The 5,240-nt window shown below is 36.9% G+C and overlaps 1 long non-coding RNA gene across 1 annotated transcript; it reads right to left on the reverse strand.

Moving 5' to 3' along the window:
* Positions 1 to 432: 432 nt before the first annotated feature.
* On the reverse strand, positions 433 to 4,490 carry LOC127467783 (uncharacterized). The gene is made up of 3 exons (XR_007903296.1): positions 3,191 to 4,490; positions 2,160 to 2,285; positions 433 to 1,165 (listed from the first exon to the last, which is right to left on the reverse strand). It is a non-coding gene; the product is annotated as an uncharacterized LOC127467783 (long non-coding RNA).
* Positions 4,491 to 5,240: the final 750 nt, after the last annotated feature.

Below are 5,240 nucleotides of genomic sequence, written 5' to 3' on the forward strand. Positions count from 1 at the left end.
GTAACAGGGAGCACTATAATCAACAGAGAGGGGATGGTATCTTTAAAACTACATGAATTACTTGAAAGGTCTATTAACTTCTTTTTGCAAAGCTATCAGCTTTTGTCTATTTTGTGTTAATTTTTTACATTTTTGTTTCAATTCTCTTTTAGAAGGCCCATTAGTTATAAAGCTAACCTAGACAGTAAGAACTGATAACAGGTAATAAAAGTCAAGTAATCCAAGTAGTTAAAAATCTTCTTTATTAAAAGGCTTTTAGCTACAATATATCTATAATTTCAACCCTGTTTTTTCAAACTTGATTTTTTCCCTGAAAACTCACACAAGCAGGAATTTACAGCATAGGCAAAATGCATAGAAGTTTTAAATAGATTCTAATTACACATTAAACCGAGAAAAAAAAGATCTGCAGATAAAACATGACTACTTCTTTCCTTGGGACTTTCAGGTATACTCACTGAGACAAGAAAAAGGAGACCAAAACTAATTTCATTCAGATATTTCCAAAATCAGAAGAAGAACCAAATATTTATGTGTGGCCATCCTGAACTTGCCTTGACAAACCAAACTTTCTTTAACTAAGTGGGGAAAAAAACCTTTTAGGAACAGACACAAGAAAAAAATACTGATTATAAAACCAGGACTAGAGCATCAGTTTTCAAAACTATCCTCTTGGACACTATAGTTGCAAAATGTCCCTAAAAATATCGTTGTTAAAATAAAAAAACCCCTATTTTTTATATTCTTATATGTTCTTTTACATTTGGTTTTAGATTTAATGATCACAGTGAAACTCTCAAAGTATCTAACATGAATCATAGAGGTTTTAATAATCATTTCACAATTTCACTTTCTAGGATGGGCCAGGTAAAAGAAAAGTCAAATTAATAAATGTATCAATTGACAGTCGCATTTTGAAACAGGCAAAAAATGAGTGGTGTGATCCTGATGAATGAGAAAAACTTGCATCAATATTTCACCATTTGTCAGGCCACTATTGTCACTGACAAATGAAGGCTTTAGTATAATGTTCTTCTAAAGTAAACTCTGCATAACAGATGTTTTTCCTCCTGATCTGACAAGTATTAAAACGTCTAGTGTGAATCATGGTATCATTCAGTCCTCATCAGCTGAATATGTCAGAAATAACACGGAGGGAGAGGTCCTGAAATAGAAACAACAAAGGCAGCCACAGTGGATTGCACGTCTGAGCAGGATCCAGATGTCAGGCTTAAACTTGTCTATGGCACCAGCTTGCTCTGGGACTTTGGGCAAGTCACCCTCATCTCTTTTTCTTTCACTTGTGTAATTGTTCTTGTCTCCTTATATTGTAAAGGTTCTTTGACCTGGACTCTCCCAGCATTTCTACACTACTGAAACCAGGAGAATGCAAGTAAATATCTATACCACTGTGCAATATGGAAATGAATCTGATATCTCAGAAGATATATAACTCATTTATACAGTTGCTGAATCACTAAAACATAAATTACAAGTTCACTAAAATGATTTTTCCCAGTTGCATGCCATCATCCCCAAAGAATGTATATCATGCATGCCTACAGCGGCACTCTAAATACATTTTTATTTCAGTAGTCCTTAATGATCTTTTAAACTTGATTTATTACGGAAGGGTGTAATGTGCCATGTGCAGAAGCAATATATTTCCCACTAAATTTGGTTAAGCTCCTTTTGAGTATAATAGAAACTGAAGGAACGTGGCACCTTGTAATTATGCAGCACTTTTGTAGCCTGAAACCTAGAATAACCTTAGCAAGTCTCCACGATTATATCTGTTCCTCTGGGAGGGAACTAACACTGTGAAATGGAAGTTTTTGAAGTCTTGTCTTATTTTTCATGATGTTACTTGAACCAGGCACACAAAATATAAGTATATAACAGTAATCATATTTAGAACCAGTAAAATATGGCGTGCCTATATGTACATATGAACTATGAGGTTAAAAACCCCCATGTAATTTATACTTTCACACACACACATAAATATAAATAAAAAAGTACAGGCAGTAAGCAGACTATTAATTTACATTTTCCCCTCTTAACCATAGGGTTGCTCATCTCACAAATCATATTTCTATGGGAAATGAAAGGTGCACTGCTGCCAGTGTTTTGTAAGAAATAATGACACACTTTACTACCTGTAAGTGCTGACTGAGTGCTTCTGTTTTTCCTTCCCAAGGTGACTGTAACACAGATTGATGAAAGATTAGGCAGGACTACAAAGGTTAAAGATGCAGACCCGGAGCTAGAAGGCAGCCCTGACACTGATGGAATACAGTACAATGAGAGCACCCACATTATTGTCTTACCCTCTGATAACCACTGTAATATAAAAACTGACTAGAGGAGAAGGGAACAAATTAAATCCATTAATCAAGCATATCTGTGCTAAACAGTTGCTCGAAAGAGATGAACAAATGAAAAATTTACTGTTTGTTTCCATGCCTGCTACCACTGGAGAAGAAAATTAATTATAAGGCTGTGGCTCAACTATTAGTTAAGTTTTTTCTTGAGAAAACTATTTGTTGGTTTGTCAGAGAACAAATGAACCTCATTAGAGAGATTAGTTTCAGCTGATGGTTTTGCACTAGGACAGGCTAATAACATGCCTTTTCAAGATATATTGAAGGAAATAACTTCAGAGAACCAGAGTCAAATTTGTTGTATTATACTTAAATCATAAATGTATGATTTATCACCCAGCTAAAAGTCAGTTCAGTTTTCCTTATATTGCTCTGGTTAAATGGTTATTCAAGTTGCCTGTAGTCAGCTGTTTGTCAGGGATTCACAAAAGGATCTCTCTAGTCAAGGCATCTCACGATTCACTCACAAAACCCCTCTCCTGAAGTGCATTATCTGAAACCTAGCTACTTCTTGAAACAAAAAATACTCCCTTAAATAGGGATTTGGGGGGAGTGTTTTGATTTGTCTTTTTAATGAATGAAATGACAGTCTGATTGAAACTCAGTGGAATTCTCCCAGAAGTTTCTATTTATAAAGCGAATCAATATATATGGTGTTTCTCTAATCTGCAGAGCAAAGAGTACAGGATGTTCTCCTATATTGCTCTGTCATCCCGCTGGAAACTATTATTAAAGTAGTCACTCTCTTTTGGAAAGAAGAGAAGATAGCTCTCTACGAACTGGAAGCCTTCAAAGCAAATTATTACCTGCAGAAGGTCAGAGAAGTTATGCATCCACCAGTGAAGGTGGATGAGGGTTTGCAGTGCAGCATTTGTGCCAAAGTTTCCAATCTCTTTTTAAACAGGAAGTTCTTCGTGGTGAAAGCCTCTGGCTTGCAGTGGGCTTGGTACATCTGAGAAATGCTTTATTTCACGTGGTGTCCTCATGTCTCATCCTGCAGTAGCAATCTGCCATTATTTTTCACATTTCAGCAGTGTTACTTTTATGTTCCTGCCCCAAAATTTATTTTAATAAACCTTGAATAAAATCACATTTTGCCTGTGTCCTCTGCTGGAACTGAAAAAAAAGATTAAAATGTTACTAAGGGGATGGAGAAGGAGGAGTTATAACAGCACATGGAAACACATAGTTGTGCCAAACTCCATGGGCCTGATTTTCTTAGAAGACCAGCAAAGAGTTGCTATATCCTATAATTACCCATCTCCTGATCCATGGAGCAGCACAGCTTGGATTCTTGGCTGCAGAAAAAACCAATATTTATAGGTGAAATTTTGTGCAAGGGATTCCTTCATGGTTCTACACCAAATCCCACCCTAAACCAAACACCGCCCCTCAAAAACAAACAAACAAACAAACAAAAAAGAAAACCCCAAACCCTCCTGTTAGATTAAAGAAGTTAATTTTAAATATAGTGTTTTAACTATCAAAAAAACCTGGAGCAGAACAGAAAACCTGACCTGGTGCCTCCATTCCTTTCTGTGGAAGTGATTTAGCTGGCTTCCTCTTTCTGTTGTGTAATACAGTAGACACTAACTCAGCAAAAGCAGCTGCAAAGAGATCCCTGAGAGTAACTCTTGAAGCTTAACTTTTCAATGACAAAAATGCTTTCCACACAATAGGGACAGATGATTCCTGGGCGTAATGTCCAAAACTGCGATGGAGATTTAACTGTGGACCTCACACCCGTGTCGTAGGTCCAGGCACTCCTGCAGTTTAAACAAGATGACCTTGTCTCCATATTGTTTTAACTCCATTTAGCTCCATTTTGGTAACAAATCCATCCAGCCTTAAGCTATTTTAGCAGGAAAGAATATATTCAATGCAAGTCTCACACGGTGTTTCAGTGCTTGCCTTTCACAATCCACCTGCGTGGTAGGTGTCCAGAGGTTATCTTTAACCATATTTCTCTTTTCGGAGTGTGACGGGATAAAATCGTTGACATTATGTCCTTAGCAGGAGATGACTGCATTAGCCTGTATTCCCCACAGTAACATTTGACAGATTGAAGTGAGAATGGTGATATCTGGAAGGTAATGTGTCATGGGCATAAAGACCCATGATTCAAAACCTCTCTTCTTGTTTTTTTTCCCCACTGCTGGAGCACTTAGACAGCCTTAGGATGAATTCAAGTCATCCTCCGTGGAAACAGCACTTTAAAGGTTATCCTGAAGAGCCTTCTCTTTTACTGCAGTAAGTCCTCTGTGAATAACAGGCAACTGACTACCATAAAAAGACAATATTTTCTGCACTCTGTACAGTCTCTGATGACTCTGGCCTGTAGCTGCCTTCATGATTTGGAATGCTAAAAGTAGCTTCTGCTTTCCGCATGAAGGATGTGTTGGACAGATGACACAAACAGTAAATAGAGATGGCATGTAATAAAACTATCTGAAATATCTATTACTGTGAGAGAAGTTTACAAGTCAAGGAAGGTGACTAGAGAAACATGATAATGGCAACAGTGAGTGTTTGTGCAATGGTGGAAAGAATAATTTGGGCTACTGATGCTTAGGCACAAATGATAAAGAGCATGCTTGGATTTCTAAATGAGTGTGTGGGTGTGTGTTTGTTTGTGTCTAAGTAAATGAACTAGAAAATGGATGGTGGATGCTACTATATCTACAACATTCCACAGAGCTGAATAAAAACAAATGATGGATTCACAGAATATATGTTAGTAAAATGGAAATAACATGTGTTTATTTAGATACCTTATTGGAAGTAAGAGATTAATGAGAAACAGAGAACCTGCAAGAAGAAGATATTTTCAATTTTGAAGAATCACAATAGACTACC

This window comes from Manacus candei, unplaced genomic scaffold (assembly GCF_025592945.1).
Source record: "Manacus candei isolate 608988 ecotype Guabito, Panama unplaced genomic scaffold, ASM2559294v1 h1tg000014l, whole genome shotgun sequence".
Lineage (NCBI taxonomy): Eukaryota > Metazoa > Chordata > Aves > Passeriformes > Pipridae > Manacus > Manacus candei.